We start from the raw sequence: 19,139 nt of genomic DNA on the forward strand, positions 1-19,139 counted from the left end.
CGTTTGTAAATTCCGCTCTCTCTGGCACACTCAGACGAGAGTGCTCTGAAATCGGAGTAGAGGGCCAAACTGAATTTACGAACGCACCCGAAATGGTTACTTGCATAGTGGAGTATTTTTTAAAGACATGTAGCTAGCTAGCTCTGCAGGTAGCTAACCAACCATGTTAGCTAGCTAACATTAGGCTATAGCTAGCCAAGCAAATGGCTCTTTCTGTCAAAATTAGAAACGTGTCATATCTGAAAATGTAACTAGCTAGACTCACTTACCCGTATACATCATTCATGGTTGAACGCGTCTTCTGTCGGATGCCATGGTGTCCCTTAGTTTTAAGATGTAATCCGGAGACAGGTGTTTTCTCAATCTCCTTAGCTATCATACTTGAATTCCACTAATTTCAAAATGCAGTCCTCTAGAAAGTGGAGGGCAACAGTTATGCAGTTTTAATAAACAATAGAAAAAAATAAAAGCAGCGCTAGACAGGATTACCTGGACATACTGACCAGCTCAAATAGACAGAAGCATGCTATATGGCAGACCAATCCCAACTTATCTCTCTGCATGTCCAGCCCACTCATTATCTCAGCCAATCATGGCTAGAGGGAAGGTTACCGACTTTCTCTGTGGCTAAACCAACTAGGCTCGTAATTGAAGAATTGTATTCATATTTACAGATGGCATACAAGTTTGTTATTAAGGCACATGAAAGTTCACATGTTCCAGAAGGCATTTCTGACAAACGCATTTATATATATATAAAAAAAAATACATTCAAACATCTCTCCTGTGAAGTAGAGACCTGTGACATACACCTAGTTTCCTGAAATGGGTCACATTTGTACAAACTGGCTGCTTTTTCCATCCAAACAAAACTAAAGGTGTAATCATAATGATACAGAAGAATCTCAAACTCACCATTTAGGGTAAAGACCAAGAAGGCAGAATAATGTATCCATAATGGAAAGAAAATTGCTTTTATTAATGTGTATTCTCCAAATTCATATGATCCTAAACTCAGCAAAATAATAAATGTCCTCTCGCTGTCAACTGCGTTTATTTTCAGCAAACTTAAGATATGTAAATATTTGTATGAACATAACAAGATCAGAACAGTATATTGTTAGAATTAACTCAATTCCATCTGGTTATGCTATTTTGGACATGTGAGACAAATCTAATAAGACCTGTTATCTACTCCTCTATTTTCTTAAATCAAGAAAATATAAATATTAAATTTGAGCTTGTCCGACCACCACGCGTACTACTGCCAATTCTTAGAATCTACTATAAGAGACCACTACAAAATCCTACATTCTGTAATCAAAATTCAGTCGATGGCCCCTGGACTCTCTGGGGTGCCACCAACGTTCTTATTTATAATAATTTGCATCTGGGTTGAATAACTAACAATGAAAGAAGTATGCAAATATGCAAATTGGAAATGTTTATTAAAGTGTTCTCAACAAATACTGTTTTCAGACCAGGTAGCTATTACTTTTTCCAAAGTGAAGACAGCTTCATTTATTGATAAGATAATAGAGTGGAATTGACCATCCATTGAGTTTGACTCAACCATAACTTCCATGGTAATCGTCCTAGTCGTTTACTGGCCAACGAGCTACAAAGTAATGATCAATTAGCTGATGTAACAACTATTGAATTTGAAAATGGGGAATTACTATCAGAACCCAAATTATTAAATCAACATTTTCCCGCTTCTATAAAGAACTGTACAACTCTGATTGTAAATCCACACCTAGCTGAACTAAGTCCTTTCTAAAATAATTAAGAACTTCTCTTCTCTCAACAGAGGAAGCCACCTCGCTGGGAGCTCAAATCTCTCTCAATGAACTCAAAAGGGCATTAGATAACAAGAATAAAGGCAAATCACCTGGATGGGATGGTATTCCTCCCATTCAACAGTTTTGAATCAATTAGGTCTACTATTGCTTGAAATTATTATCTTCACAAAGCTTCATTTGGGAGAGATGTGAATACAGTACTAATTTAACTTAAAAAAATATATATATTATATAAAGGTAAGGATGCCACCCAGTGTTCTCACTATCGCCCCCTATCTTTAATATTGAACTGTTTTCCAAAATGCTGTCGCCCCATCTCAAGACTTATTTACCCAAATTGTTCCACATAGATACAATCCTCGGTGGACTATTACATATCTTACATGCTTCATCAGAGACAACAGTTCCTTGGGCTGTATTACCTCTCAATGCAGATAAAAAGCTTTAATAGACTAGAATGCTCATAACTCTGGTCTGTCTTGGAACATATGGGAATTGGCTCCAATTTCATTAATATAATTAAAATGCTATATGCCAATCCCTCAGCCATAATTATAACAGGTAATATCTGCTCTGTTCCGTTCAGAATCACTAGAAGCAGCAGACAAGGTGATCCAACTGTGTCTTTGATATTCTCATTATCCATGGATCCCCTGGCCCAGGCAGTTTGTCAATCGAAAGAAAATAACACATTTCCCCAAAATCTATTAATCACTTAATTTCATTATACATGGATTATATTTTACAATATCTAGACAATGTATCTCAATTGCTCCGAAACGCATTGAAGATCATAGATAAATTCAGCATCATCTCGAGTTATAAAATTAATTAATCCTAACCAAATCAGCCCTACCTCCTCTCAGGGCTCCAATGGAGGACTCCGTCACTACTTATGGAATACCAACCGTTTTCCATATGAAATAGCTGGGATTAGATATACTTCCTTCTTTAGATAAAACTATTGCCAGAAACTTTAACAGAAAGCTTAAATCGATTGTCTGGCCTCAGCAGATGGAATAATATCCTAGTTGCTTTAACCAGCAGAATATCTATTATCAAAATGAATATATTGCCGCGGGTGATTTCCGCTGTTCAATGCTCCCCCCTCCCCTTCTGGAAATATGGCCAATGATCCCTGATAAAATGAATATATTGCCGCGGTTGGTTTCCGCTGTTCAATGCTCCCCCCTCCCCTTCTGGAAATATGGCAAATGATCCCTGATAAAATGTACAAAGATGGAAGGACGGAGGAGAACTATCTGTACCGAACTTTAAATTGCATTTCCAGGCACTAGCATTTCGCCCCATCCTAAATTGGTTTAGACATGATTCTTCTTCTCTCTGGCTGAATATATAGATAGATATGGTGTCTCCTATTGCCTTGGAAGAGGTGGTCTTCACTGATATAGCCCTTAAACTATTTTTATTTGGTGCAAAATTGAAAGACAATGTAACTGGGGATCAAAATGGAATGCACATACTCCCAATATTTCACAATAATGCCTTGAGATCTGGAGGGTGGTATGTATCTGATATGTACAACTTAGGTCAGCTATAACTGGCATGTGGAGTACCTTGGGAAACACAACTACCAAACTATCCAATGATGGGGTTTATAAATGCATTATATGGGCTCCAGAAAGGTCTGATCTCTATAATATATAAGGAACTTTTGGAAATATTCTGAGCCAGCCATTAAACAAGTATGGTCCAAAGATCTAATTGAATCTGAACACCCCTTTTTAAATGGAACAGAATATGGAAAGAGAAAGAGAGGAGATTGGGAGGGAGAGAGAGAGAGAGATAAAGAGAGAAATCTGTGTAAAGCAGTATATAAGGATGACAGACAGAGAGAAATAATTGCATGGTATGTATGTGTTTCTGTGTGTGTGAAGGAGGGAGATTTGTGTGTGCGGAGGAGGGAGATTTGTGTGTGTGTGTGTGTGTGTGTGTGTGTGTGTGTGTGTGTGTGTGTGTGTGTGTGTGTGTGTGTGTGTGTGTGTGTGTGTGTGTGTATGTGAGCAGAGAGAGGGATCAAGAAAGGCGGCGAATGAGCCAGGACAGTTCCAGGCTGCTGTACCTCCCCAAGGCTGTGGCTTCTATCTGAATATTCATTGAGCTGAGACTGGCTTTCCCGTCTGTTAACAGATAACTATCAGTTCTTAGCATGTGGCTGCGAATGGGCCTGTTTGCCCACACACACACACACACACACACACACACACACACACACACACACACACTGACAATGTTCCCTTGGAAATATGAAAATCCAGTGATGTAATCCAGTTTTTGTCAGAATTGTTTCCTTTGAAAGCTGTTCTGGTGTTAGCATGTAGATTTCCCCTTCAGAAAGGCTTCACATCATTTTGCTGAATGTTGCTTGTCATGTCTCATTTTGTTAGTCGTGCCAGATCTGTGTTTTGGCATACAGTGCCAGTCAGATGTGGGTTTCGTGCCAGTGAACGGGTATGTCTTGGGAAAACACATTTGTTAACACATTTGTTATTTGATGTATGATGATTTATTAAAAGCACAAACTGGTTGATTTGAATCCCTATTCAATTTTAGATACAACTTTTGTCTCCAACTAGAATCTGAGGCAAATGTCTTCTGTTTAATGATGATCTGGTGTTTCTGTCCCCAACCAAGAAGGACCTACAGCAACACCCAGATCTTCTGAACAGATTCTGGCAGACCTGAACCCTGACAGTAAATCTCAGTAAGACAAAAATAATAGTGTTCCAAAAAAGGTCAAGTTGCCAGGACCACAAATACAAATTCCATCTAGACACTGTTGCCCCGGAGCAGTGGTCACCAACCGGTCGATCTCCAAGCCATTCGTAGACAAGGCAACAACAGTAAATCCTTGCATTCCTATTTTTATTTATTTATTGCCAAGCACAGTTAGTTGGTGGGAGGTGCACTTGATTCAACAGCCGTAGTGCCAGGAAGGCAAAGTGTTCCCGTTTTTAACCATTCCATGTCTCTGAGGGTAGAACATGCCCGGCAGATCCAGAGAGCAAATCAAGTGCACGTATAGGCCTACCGCTGGCCAATCAGATAGCTCAGATCACCGTGTCTGCACAGTTTCCTCCTATTAAAACAAGCCTCGAACGCACAGCAAAGATACTGTGAGATTTGTAAACTTTTAAAACCACGACGGAAGAGAGACTCAACAGAATACAGCATAGAGTTCTGTTTTAATGAGTTCTTGTTTAAGTTATTCAGCTCTGTCAACACTTTGTTCAACGCTTTTATAAACCAAGTGTTCTGATATTATTAGGACCTGCTTGTATCTTTTTCAATATCGATGAATATTTCACTTTCTCTGGTCGTAGGAATGACAATGTGAATTGGTGCACGACGCAGAAATAATGCAGTGTGACTTGAGTTTCGCCACCAGCTGGAAGACCATGTCCCCTGTTCTCTTATCGGAGGGAGGGACGGGTGGAAGGAGGGAGAGCCTCGCTGTTGCTCTCCCTCCCTCCCCTCACATCTGACCATCAGATGCATCAAGTCCAATAAAATACGATGGCGTGCGCCATTGTGCTTAAATGTATTTTGTCCCCCTACACCAAACGTGATCACGACATGCAGGTTAAAATATCATCTGAACCAATGACATTAATTTGGGGACAGGTCGATAAGCATTAAACATGTATGGCTAGTTAACTAGTTAGCTTGCACTTCCTAGCTAATGTATCCTATTTAGCTAGCTTGCTGTTGCTAGCTAATTTGTCCTGGGATATAAACATCGATTTGTTATTTTACCTGAAATGCACAAGATCTTCTAATCCGACAATTAATCCACACATAAAACGGCCAACCGAATCGTTTCTAGTCATCTCTCCTCCTTCCAGGCTTTTTCATATTTGAACTTATGGTGATTGGCATCTACACTTTTACCACGACAACCGGCAAAACATTTGGATTTTTAATCACCCACGTGGGTATAACCAATGAGGAGATGGCACGTGGGTACCTGCTTCTATAAACCAATGAGGAGATGGGAGAGGCAGGACTTACGGCGCGATCTGTGTCAGAAACAGAAAGGAGTTCTATTTTAGCCCTTGGCATCGCAGACGCTCGTTCGCGCGCGCGAGCAGTTCGAGCGTTGGACTAGTAACCGGAAGGTTGCAAGTTCAAACCCCCGAGCTGACAAGGTACAACTCTGTTGTTCTGCCCCTGAACAGGCAGTTAACCCACTGTTCCTGGGCCGTCATTGAAAATCAGAATTTGTTCTTAACTGACTTGCCTGGTTAAATAAAGGTTAAAAAAAAAAGAAAAAAAAGACAGAAGGCAGGTTGGGGACAGGCAAGAGTTCATAGCCAGGGCAGAGTCCAAACGGTACAGGGTGGCAGGCAGGCTCAGAGTCAGGACAGGCAAGGGTCAAAACCAGGAGGACGATAAAAAGACTGAGAGACTGGGGAAAAAACAGGAGCTGAGAGAAAAACGCTGGTTGACTTGGCAAACAAGATGAACTGGCACAGGCAGACAGAAAACACAGGTATAAATACCCAGGGGATAAGTGGGGAAGATGGGCGACACCTGGAGGAGGGTGGAGACAAGAACAAGGACAGGTGGAACAGATCAGGGTGTGACAGTAGTAAACTGTGGTATACTGTAAAATGCTATACATGTAGTATCCCTCAATCATGTGTAGTACTTACTATAGAATGTTGTAGAATGCTACAGTAAATAATACTGTTTTATCTGAAGAGATAAACTGCAGTAAATACTATAGCAATGTCTGCAAAAACACTACAGCCTGCAAAAACACAACACTTTTTAACTATAGTATGTAATGTGCCCATTCCCCTCCCCATATCCCAATTTGTGCCACCCATAAGTGAGAAACATACATGTCAAGTATAGACCATATATTATGTTCCCAACAGCTTATAGAAAAGAGCAGAAGATTTGAGCTACCCGTTCAGAGCTCAGTCCTACCTATCTACAGGTTATGTGCTCTTTTAATATTTCTCCAGTAGGTTTCCTGAAGGAGAAAGCCTCCACTTTTAAGTCAAAGATAATACATCAAAAACACTACAGTCAAATACTACAGTAATGTCTGCAAAAACACTACAGTCAAATACTACAGTAATGTCTGCAAAAACACTACAGTCAAATACTACAGTAATGTCTGCAAAAACACTACAGTCAAATACTACAGTAATGTCTGCAAAAACACTACAGTAAATACTACAGTATACTACAATCCACAAAAACACTACATTAATGACTTATATACTACAGTTTTCTTTTATGACAGAATGAACACTATAGTTAACTGTAAATACTAGATTATAGTACAGTAGTACAGTATATTACAGTCAATACTGCAGTATTCATACCATATAGTATTTTACACACGCATGCACACTCTGCTCCTCTAAATCACTGGGTCTTGTTACAAGGCTGATTGTGTTGTGATTTGAAGCCTTCCTTACTGAAACTAATATTCACAGCTCTATACCAACAGCAGCACTGAGAGAACTATGAGGAACAATGACACCACCTATAAAGGTTCTTCTTCTATAAGCTGAGAACATTGTCTCTCTCTTGAGTTCCTAATTACACACAGCTATTTGTTATGATGTCCTGGAAACGGATCTTCACAAGCACACATTGATTAGAGACAAATAGATTGAGAGAAGTTGGAAGGGAGGATGAGTGAGAAAGAGACAGAGATGACAGCAGGACATATGCGTAGGCCGTTAGCAGAGCAACTGGCCCCACCCCCACTTTTACACCCTCCCAAGCCCTATCCTGCGACCTAAGAGGTATGTATCAGATGCTCAACATACTCTGCTCACACCTCCTGTGATGGTCCGAGCCTAAACCACACAGAAACAACACTAGACACTATGAAACACAGAGCTTTTACTATCTGTTCCTGGAATATACAAGGTCTGAGGTCATCTGCCTTTGGCCTAAAGACCCAGAATTAATCAAAATACAGACATTGTCATCCTACAAGAAACATGGTATAAAGGAGATGGACTCGCTGGTTGCCCTCTGGTTACAGAGAGCTGGTAGTCACATCCACTAAACTACCAGGTGTGAAACAGGGATGAGACTCAGGGGTTATGCGCATTTGATATAGAGCAGCCCTAACCCACTCTATGAAATTAGTCAAAACAGGAACATTTTACATCTGGCTAGAAATGAATAAGGAAATTATCCCAAAGAGAAAAAAAGTCATCATGTGTGCTACCTATATCCCCCAATAGAATAATTTAACGATGACAGTTTCTCCATCCTAGAGGGGGAGATCAACCATTTCCAGGTTCAGGGACATGTAATGGTCTGTGGCGACCTAAATGCCAGAACTGGATAAGAACCTCTGTCCTCAGCTCACAGGGGGACAAACACCTACTTGGAGGTGACAGCATTCCCTCGCCCATATGCCCCCCTAGACACAACTACGACAATATAACCAACCAAAACGAGTAACAATTACTGCAGCTTTGTCAGATGCTGGGTATGTACATAATCAATGGTAGGGTTCGAGGGGACTCCTACGGTAGGTACACCGATAGCTCATCTCTTGGCAGTAGTACTGTAGACTACTTTATCACTGACCTCAACCCAGTGTTCACAGTCAGTCCACTGACACCCCTATCAGATCACAGCAAAATCACACTTTACTTGAACAGAGCAATGCTCAATGATGAGGCATCAAAGCAAAAATAACGGAATAATATTAAGCAATGCTATAGATGGAAGGAAATTAGTGTGGAAATCTAACAAAAAACAATTAGGCAATAACAAATTCAATCCCTTCTAGACAATTTCCTGTACAAAAGGTTTCACTGTAATAGTGAAGGTGTAAACCTGGCAGTAGAAAAACTAAACAGCACATTTGACCTCTCAGCTTCACTATGAAATCGAGAAATTTCAAGCAGACAACCGAAGAAAATTAACAACAATGACAATTTTTTTGATGAAGAATGCAAAATCCCAAGAAAGAAATTGAGAAACCAATCCAACCAAACACATAGAGACCCAGAAAACCTGAGTCTACTATGGTGAATCACTAAAACATACAGAAATAAACTAAGGAAAAGAAATAACAGCATGTCAGAAATCAGCTCAATGTAATTGAAGAATCCATAGAATCTAACCACTTCTGGGATATTGGAAAAGTCTTAAACAACAACGCGAAGAGTTATCTATCAAACGGAGATGTATGAATAAACCACTTTTCCAATCATTTTGGCTCTATAGCAAAGAACAAACAGGAAGAACAAATACATGATCAAATACAGATTTTTAGAAAGACTAATGAACTCCGGGACAAAATACAATCCCTCGTGAGGTTGATGGTATCCTAAATTAAATTATAAAATATTCAGGGCAAAAATTCCAATTGGCTATACTTAAACTCTTTAATATCATACTCAGCTCTAGCATATTCCCCAATATTTGGGCGAAAACAATGTACTGAGCAAAAGTCAAATGGGCTATTTACCAAATGACTTTATGACAGACCATGTATTCACCCTGCACCCCCTAATAGACAAACAAACCAACCAAAACAAGTGAAAAAGTGTTATCATGCTTTGTTGATTTCAAAAAATCTTTCGACTCAATTTGACGTAAGGTCTCCTATACAAAGTTTGGGAGGAAAAACATACGGCATTATAAAATACATGTACACAAACAACAAGTGTGCTGTTAAAATTGGCAAAAAACATACACATTTCTTTCAACAGGGCCGGGGGGTGAGACAGGGATGCAGCATAACCCCCATCCTCTTCGACATATATATCAACGAATTGGCGATGGCACAAGAACAATTTGTAGCACCTGGCCTCACCCTACTAGAATCTGAAGTCAAATGTCTAATATTTGCTGATGATCTGGTGCTTCTGTCCGCAGCCAAGGAGGGGCTACAGCAGCACCCAAATCTTCTGCACAAATTCCGTCAGACCTGGGCCCTGACAGTAAATCTCAGTAAGACCAAAATAATGGTATTCCAAAAAAGGTCCAGTTCCCAGGACCATAAACAAATTCCATCTAGACACTGTTGCCCTAGAGCACACAAAAAACTATAGGGTAATACCCGCTAATTATCAACATTCAGAAAATAGATATTAAATTCTACAACCACCTAAATGGAAGCGATTCCCAAACCTTCCATAACAAAGCCATCACTCACAGAGAAATGAACATGGAGAAGAGCCCCCTAAACAAGCTGGTCCTGGGGCTCTGTTCACAAGCACAAACTTACCCCACAGAGCCCCAAGACAGCAACACAATTAGACCCAACCAAATCATGAGAAAACAAAATTACACATTGGAAAGAATTTACAAAAAACCAGAGCAAACTAGAATGCTATTTGGTCCTAAACAGAGAGTACACAGTGGCAGAATACCTGACCACCGTGACTCAACCAAAAACGTAGGAAATCTTTGACTATGTACGTGAGCATAGCCTTGCTATTGAGAAAGGCCGCCGAAAGCAGACCTGGCTCTCAAGATAAGACAGGCTATGTGCACACTGCACACAAAATGAGATGGAAACTGAACTGCACTTCCTAACCTCCTGCCAAATGTTTGAACATATTAGAGACACATATTTCCCTCAGATTACACATAATTCAAAAGCAACTCCCATTTTGATAAAGTCCCATATATATTGGGTGAAAAACCACAGTCTGCAACCACAGCAGCAATATTTGTGACCTGAAAGAGAAAAAGACAGAGACAGAGAGCTATTTCACATGTAAACATGTTTCCCATGCCAATAAAGCCCCTTAAATTGACATTGAAATTGAATTGAGAGAGACAGAGAGAGAGACAGAGAGTGAGTGAGTGAGTGGCTGACTGACTGACTGACTGAGTGACTGGTGGTGGTGCTGGGTGGGTATTCATAGATCATAGAAAAGATGGACGGTGATAAAGAGGAAAGTCTGACGCATTGTTTTTACTCTGTTTCTGCTCAGAGAGGCTGATCCAGGAACTGTTAGCACTGTTGGACGGTATATAGAGATCACAGAGATATGTGAATGGTAGCATACAGACTGTGACGTAGCTAACATGATGATCAGAGACTTTGACTTTCACGCTGTCCCTCCCACCGCTTTTGTTATTGTTTTGTTGAGGTGAGGAGCACTGCACAAAATGCATTACATATGCTGCTGTGCTATCGTGTGTGCAATGATGTCCGAGGGGAAAAAACTGTGTTTGCAGTAACTTCTTTGTTGGTGTAATATCACAAACTGTCGTGACTGTTTCACCATTAAGGATTTCATCTTTAAGGGCCAGTTTCACCGTGAACGACTCCAGCTTTAAGGGACAGTTTCACTATGAACGACTCCAGCTTTAAGGGCCAGTTTCACCGTGAACGACTCCAGCTTTAAGAGCCAGTTTCACCGTGAACGACTCCAGCTTTAAGGGCCAGTTTCACTGTGAACGACTCCAGCTTTAAGGGCCAGTTTCACTGTGAACGACTCCAGCTTTAAGGGCCAGTTTCACCGTGAACGACTCCAGCTTTAAGGGCCAGTTTCACCATGAGGGATTCCAGCTTTAAGCGCCAGTTTCCTAAAAACAGATTAAGCAGGCCAGGTTTAACAATTATCCTCAATGAAAAAGCCCCATTGTTTTAAGTCCAGGACTAATGTGGGAAACTATTTCAGTTCAAGTAAGATGTACGTTTACCCCTTCTCTGTGAATATCTACATTTAGGTCTAAGGTACACTACAAGTATACTAAGCCAAGAAATGTGCCAATTAGCTAATTAAATGCAACGGTGGTTGGATTCTTAGTGGGCAACTCAAGTAATTCCAGAACTCAAGGCTCAGACACATAATCTATCAATTCATTTTGTTCATTGATGTTCCAGTGTTAGAATGAGCTGCAGACTAAAGAGAGTGAACCCTGCTTTCCACATTTTGGCCCTAGACACTAGAGTTGTCTAGCCTGGAAGGTGAACTTCATCAGTAACACAGTGATCTGCAACCCCTAGTTTCTGGACCGGCACTAGTCCCTGGAATGTTGCTGACAGGTCTTTAGTATGTAAGTGGCCTTCTTAAGCCAAAATCACACAGAAAGACATCCTTCAACGGCGTGAAATGCGCATGCGAGAGAGGCGAGCGTCAATTCACATACGCTGCGTAGCATATGCCAACATAATTGTCATGAAAATCCTTAATAGTATTTGTTATGTTCGCTATGTATCCCCTGGGAATTTTGGTGTTCCTTTTGACTCAACTTAGATGTCCAACAGAAGCCACTGTACCTGCTTGGGCTAAACAGTTGTTGTTATGCTAGCTCACCAACTTGAAGATGTTGTAGCTAATAAACCCTGGCTCCTGGAGTTCCTGGAGTTTTCTAGCCATAGCGTGTCCAGGCTATATGATCAATGGTTGGCTGCCATTGTTTTCAAATATGTATAAATATGGAGCCTATTTGACTGATTAACCTTAGTTTACAGCCCGGTACCATTTAAGCTGCATATTTTGTCTACTTAGCATAGGGAAGATTGTAACAATTCCTCTATTTACATTTAAGCTGCATATTTTGTCTACTTAGCATAGGGAAGATGGTAACAATTCCTCTATTTACATTTAAGCTGCATATTTTGTCTACTTAGCATAGGGAAGATTGTAACAATTCCTCTATTTACATTTCTACGACACCCTCATTCTCTAGACCAGATTTTATTCATTTGAACCAAAGCACTCCCCAAAATTAAATAAATAAATAAACAGGTTGTTGTTCTAGGAGTATGATTCTCGCTTATGGTGCGAGAGGTCCTGGGTTCAAATCCTGAACAAGCCCTTGGGGTCCCGAGTGGTAGCAGCGGTCTAAGGCACTGTATCTCAATGCTAGAGGTGCCACTACAGACCCTGGTTTGATTCCAGGCTATATCACAACCGGACGTGATTGGGAGTCCCGTAGGGCTGCGCACAACTGGCCCAGCGTCGTCCGGGTTTGGCCGTCATTGTAAATTAAAAAAAAATCTGAACGGACTTTGTCTAGTTAAATTAAGGTTACATAAAAATGAACTTTGAACTTTATCAATCAAATCGGTTGTAAGCTGCAGCGATAGTCTACTGTCAAGAAAATACAATTACGTGATATATGATTCTGAACCCAGTTGATAAATGTATAGGATGTTGTTGTGTTCATGCATTGCTACACTGTTTATCATAAACACTAGCCTAGACATTACTTTGGCACTGGTAGATAAACTTCTCAACACTAAATATACACATTCTAACTATACATTTCCCAATTCCAGACAATGCACTATTTTCTGCCAATTTATCCGCTAATTTTACCAGCATTGTTCCGCGTAGACGCGAGAAAAATAGACTTTCTAATTTGACGCTGGCGTTGATGCCGTTGACGGCGTTAACTCTCGTACTCTCATGTGCATTCTATTTCCAGCGTGAGCACGCTCCTACTCACCATGTAGAATGTACTCTTTCTTTTTGCCATTGATAAACCCAGAAGAAAAATAACTCATCTTTTAGCACATTTCATATTTTGACACTCCGGAAAACAGCCAGACCGCAGCAATAATCATACGGCAGTATTATCAGTATATATTATTTATTTGTATCACTTTACAGTCTCTCTGATCGTTCTGCACTCTAAATGCTCGTAGCCCAAATTGGTCTGACATGATTAACCCATCAAGAACAGCATTTCAATAGAGTGTTGGACAGTCTCTCTCATCGCTCTGCACTCTAAATGCTCGTAGCCCAAATTGGTCTGACATGATTAACCCATCAAGAACAGCATTTCAATAGAGTGTTGGACAGTCTCTCTCATCGCTCTGCACTCTAAATGCTCGTAGCCCAAATTGGTCTGACATGATTAACCCATCAAGAACAGCATTTCAATAGAGTGTTGGACAGTCTCTCTCATCGCTCTGCACTCTAAATGCTCGTAGCCCAAATCTCTCTCATCGCTCTGCACTCTAAATGCTCGTAGCCCAAATCTCTCTCATCGCTCTGCACTCTAAATGCTCGTAGCCCAAATCTCTCTCATCGCTCTCCACTCTAAATGCTCGTAGCCCAAATCTCTCATCGCTCTGCACTCTAAATGCTCGTAGCCCAAATCTCATCGCTCTGCATCGCTTAGCTGCACTCTAAATGCTCGTAGCCCAAATCTCTCTCATCGCTCTGCACTCTAAATGCTCGTAGCCCAAATCTCTCTCATCGCTCTGCACTCTAAATGCTCGTAGCCCAAATCTCTCTCTCATCGCTCTGCACTCTAAATGCTCGTAGCCCAAATCTCTCTCATCGCTCTGCACTCTAAATGCTCGTAGCCCAAATCTCTCTCATCGCTCTGCACTCTAAATGCTCGTAGCCCAAATCTCTCTCATCGCTCTGCACTCTAAATGCTCGTAGCCCAAATCTCTCTCATCGCTCTGCACTCTAAATGCTCGTAGCCCAAATCTCTCTCATCGCTCTGCACTCTAAATGCTCGTAGCCCAAATCTCTCTCATCGCTCACTCTAAATGCTCGTAGCCCAAATCTCTCTCATCGCTTCTGCACTCTAAATGCTCGTAGCCCAAATCTCTCTCATCGCTCTGCACTCTAAATGCTCGTAGCCCAAATCTCTCATCGCTCTGCACTCTAAATGCTCGTAGCCCAAATCTCTCTCATCGCTCTGCACTCTAAATGCTCGTAGCCCAAATCTCTCTCATCGCTCTGCACTCTAAATGCTCGTAGCCCAAATCTCTCTCATCGCTCTGCACTCTAAATGCTCGTAGCCCAAATCTCTCTCATCGCTCTGCACTCTAAATGCTCGTAGCCCAAATCTCTCTCATCGCAGCTCTCTCTCATCGCTCTGCACTCTAAATGCTCGTAAATGCTCTCATCGCTCTGCACTCTAAATGCTCGTAGCCCAAATCTCTCTCATCGCTCTGCACTCTAAATGCTCGTAGCCCAAATCTCTCTCATCGCTCTGCACTCTAAATGCTCGTAGCCCAAATCTCTCTCATCGCTCTGCACTCTAAATGCTCGTAGCCCAAATCTCTCTCATCGCTCTGCACTCTAAATGCTCGTAGCCCAAATCTCTCTCATCGCTCTGCACTCTAAATGCTCGTTCTCTCTCATCGCTCTGCACTCTAAATGCTCGTGTCTCTCTCATCGCTCTGCACTCTAAATGCTCTTCTCTCTCAAATCGCTCTGCACTCTAAATGCTCGTAGCCCAAATCTCTCTCATCGCTCTGCACTCTAAATGCTCGTAGCCCAAATCTCTCTCTCTCTTTATTGTTGCTGCTGCTTGTTTATATCCCTTCTGATCTCTGATTTAAAACTGCCACCTCTTCCTCCACCTCCTCCTGACACAAAAAGCCCATTTGAGAAAAAGTTAAATATTTTAAAGGGGGTGTAGTTATCTCTTATTATAACAATCAAAGGACCAGCTGGATTGACTGACAGCCAATGATGTTAATATTGGTTTTATTATGTTCATGGCGACAAAGCGAGATTTAGAGGATAAAAAGGATCAACTTGGTTCATTATGGCTGGTGTTGACATTTCGTATCCGTACGTCAGCCCAGCACCCCTACTATATCTCTCACTCACCTTCTGTTAGGCTCTGTTTTACTTATCTGTCCTGTTTCTCCTGGCCTCACTATCGCTCTCTCAGCCGGTCTTTTTCTACCTCACCAAACATTCCTATTATTTTTCATTCCCTTTCTCCCTCGCCCCCTCTCTCACCCCTCGCCCCTTCTCTCCCTCTCTCACCCCTCGCCCCCTCTCTCACCCCTCGCCCCTTCTCTCCCTCTCTCACCCCTCGCCCCCTCTCTCACCCCTCGCCACCTCTCTCACCCCTCGCCACCTCTCTCACCCCTCGCCCCTTCTCTCCCTCTCTCACCCCTCAACCCTTCTCACCCTCTCTCACCCCTCGCCCCCTCTCTCACCCCTCGCCCCTTCTCTCCCTCCTCGCCCCTCTCTCACCCCTCGCCCCTCTCACCCCCTCGCCCCTTCTCGCCCCTTCTCTCCCTCTCTCACCCCTTGCCCCCTCTCTCACCCTCGCCCCTATCTCACCCCTATCTCACCCCCTCTCTCACCCCTCGCCCGTTCTCGCCCCTTCTCTCCCTCTCTCACCCCTCGCCCCCTATCTCACCTCTATCTCACCCCCTCTCTCACCCCCCCTCCCCCCTCTCTCTCCCTCTCTCACCCCTCGCCCCCTCTCTCCCTCTCTCACTCCCCTCGCCCCCTCTCTCCCCCCCCCCTCTCTCCCTCTCTCACCACTCGCCCCCTCTCTCACCCATCGCCCCCTCTCTCTCTCTCTCACCCCTCGCCCCCTTCATTCCCTCTCCCTTTATGTTGCCCAGGTTTAGTGTGATGTGCAAATAATTCAGTATTTTCCCTTGTCCTTAGAGGCTGTTCTTTCAGTGTAGAGAGAGAGAGAGAGAGAGAGAGAGAGAGAGAGAGAGAGAGAGAGAGAGAGAGAGAGAGAGAGATAGTGAGTAACAATTAGAGAAAGAAAGAAGGAAAGCAGAGAAAGAGAGCACTAATGTTGTTTTTCCAAGTCAGGATTCAGTAGCAGTCAGTCTGATCCGTGACATCAAAGTCTGGTGTTCTCCACGCTGCCCACTTCCCTGGGTGACTGTCCATCACACTAGTGTTCTCCACGCTGCCCACTTCCCTGGGTGTCTGTCCATCACACTAGTGTTCTCCACGCTGCCCACTTCCCTGGGTGTCTGTCCATCACACTAGTGTTCTCCACGCTGCCCACTTCCCTGGGTGTCTGTCCATCACACTAGTGTTCTCCACGCTGCCCACTTCCCTGGGTGACTGTCCATCACACTAGTGTTCTCCACGCTGCCCACTTCCCTGGGTGTCTGTCCATCACACTAGTATACTTGGAAGACCTAGTTGTCATACCTAATAGGACCATGGAAATGTTTGTATTGTAATGGGCAAGTAAATGTATGACAAAAATTGAAATTATATGTTTAAAAAAATACTGGCTTTGGTTACTCGACAGCTGTAAACACACCTACCTTTGGGATTATTTAGTATTTTAACTAGGCAAGTCAGAAGAAATTCTCATTTACAATGATGGTCTACCCCGGCCAAACCCGGACGACACTGGGCCAAACCCGGACGACACCTGGCCAAACCCGCACGACACCTGGCCAAACCCGGACGACACTGGGCCAAACCCGGACGACACTGAGCCAAACCCGGATGACACCGGGCCAAACCCGGACGACACTGGGCCAAACCCGGACGACACTTGAGCCAAACCCGGACGACACTGGGCCAAACCCGGACGACACTGGGCCAAACCCGGACGACACTGGGCCAATTATACGCCGCCCTATGGGACTCCCAATCACGGCCGGATTTGATACAGCCTGGATTCAAACCAGGGACTTTAGTGAAGCCTCTTGCACTGAGTCCAGTATTATTTCCCTCCAGGCATCACAGGTCTGGGTTGTTGTGAGGGTCTGGCTGGCCATGGGTCTGGAGATGGCTGAACAGGCCAATCCGTGACCTGCAGATCTTGTCTCAGTGGGGTCAGAGATGGTTAGATCCTGTCTCAGTGGGGGTAGAGATGGTCAGATCCTGTCTCAGTGGGGTCAGGGGAGGTCAGATCTTGTCTCAGTGGGGGTAGAGATGGTTAGATCATGTCTCAGTGGGGGTAGAGATGGTCAGATCCTGTCTCAGTGGGGTCAGGGTAGGTCAGATCTTGTATCAGTGGGATCAGGGGAGGTCAGATCTTGTCTCAGTGGGGTCAGGGATGGTTCATCTTGTGACCAGCTGTACTGTCAGTGTTTGTCATTTCCGGCTAGTCTCTTTCCGACTCGTTTTTTCCCAGCTTTTAGTTCTCTTCTTTAGGCCTCAAAGAGTTGAGTTCCGTTAGTGATTTTGGACCCCCATGAAGATCTGTCTAGAGCATGGCTTTGATTACTGGCCAACTCTATACACCCCCCCACACACACACAGACACACACACACAGACACACACACACACACACACACACACACAGACACACACACACACACACACACACACGCACACACACACACATATCCCTCTACTGCTTCACATGCCTGTTTTATGACGTTATACTGATGTAGGGGAGAAGGGGAAAGTGAATGCTGTGTGATGTGATCTGTGATACGGTTAACTTGACAAGCCGTCAAAATACCCCCCCCTTTGTTCCAGCTTCCTGGGATGCTGACCAGCCTATTCTCAATGGAAATGAGAAGTAGAATAAATGCAGTATATTCCTATTTTTGATGAGCAGAAGAATAAATGCAGTATATTCCTCTTTTTGATGAGCAGTGAATAAATGCAGTATATTCCTCTTTTTGATGAGCAGTAGAATAAATGCAGTATATTCCTCTTTTTGATGAGCAGTAGAATAAATGCAGTATATTCCTCTTTTTGATGAGCAGTGAATAAATGCAGTATATTCCTCTTTTTGATGAGCAGTAGAATAAATGCAGTATATTCCTCTTTTTGATGAGCAGTAGAATAAATGCAGTATATTCCTCTTTTTGATGAGCAGTGAATAAATGCAGTATATTCCAGTGAATAAATGCAGTATATTCCTCTTTTTGATGAGCAGTGAATAAATTTTGATGAGCAGTGAATAAATGCAGTATATTCCTCTTTTTGATGAGCAGTGAATAAATGCAGTATATTCCTCTTTTTGATGAGCAGTGAATAAATGCAGTATATTCCTCTTTTTGATGAGCAGTGAATAAATGCAGTATATTCCTCTTTTTGATGAGCAGTGAATAAATGCAGTATATTCCTCTTTTTGATGAGCAGTAGAATAAATGCAGTATATACCTCTTTTTGATGAGCAGTAGAATAAATGCAGTATATTCCTCTTTTTGGTGAGCAGTAGAATAAATGCAGTATATTCCTCTTTTTGATGAGCAGTAGAATAAATGCAGTATATTCCTCTTTTTGATGAGCAGTAGAATAAATGCAGTATATTCCTCTTTTTGATGAGCAGTGAATAAATGCAGTATATTCCTCTTTTTGATGAGCAAAGAATAAATGCAGTATATTCCTCTTTTTGATGAGCAGTGAATAAATGCAGTATATTCCTCTTTTTGATGAGCAGTGAATAAATGCAGTATATTCCTCTTTTTGATGAGCAGTGAATAAATGCAGTATATTCCTCTTTTTGATGAGCAGTGAATAAATGCAGTATATTCCTCTATTTGATGAGCAGTAGAATAAATGCAGTATATTCCTCTATTTGATGAGCAGTGAATAAATGCAGTATATTCCTCTTTTTGATGAGCAGTGAATAAATGCAGTATATTCCTCTTTTTGATGAGCAGTAGAATAAATGCAGTATATTCCTCTTTTTGATGAGCAGTAGAA

At 42.4% G+C, this 19,139-nt stretch overlaps 1 protein-coding gene and 1 non-coding gene across 2 annotated transcripts in view; both read left to right on the plus strand.

Annotated features, from left to right (window-relative positions):
* LOC115122491 (neuropilin and tolloid-like protein 1) overlaps positions 1-19,139 on the plus strand; it is a 216,956-nt gene that overhangs the window by 50,021 nt on the left and 147,796 nt on the right. The gene's annotated exons all lie outside the window — the stretch shown is intronic.
* LOC115122492 (U7 small nuclear RNA) lies at positions 6,766-6,822 on the plus strand. Its single transcript, XR_003862467.1, has one exon. It is a non-coding gene; the product is annotated as a U7 small nuclear RNA (small nuclear RNA).

The sequence above is a fragment of the Oncorhynchus nerka genome, linkage group LG6 (genome assembly GCF_034236695.1).
Source record: "Oncorhynchus nerka isolate Pitt River linkage group LG6, Oner_Uvic_2.0, whole genome shotgun sequence".
Taxonomy (NCBI): Eukaryota; Metazoa; Chordata; class Actinopteri; order Salmoniformes; family Salmonidae; genus Oncorhynchus; species Oncorhynchus nerka.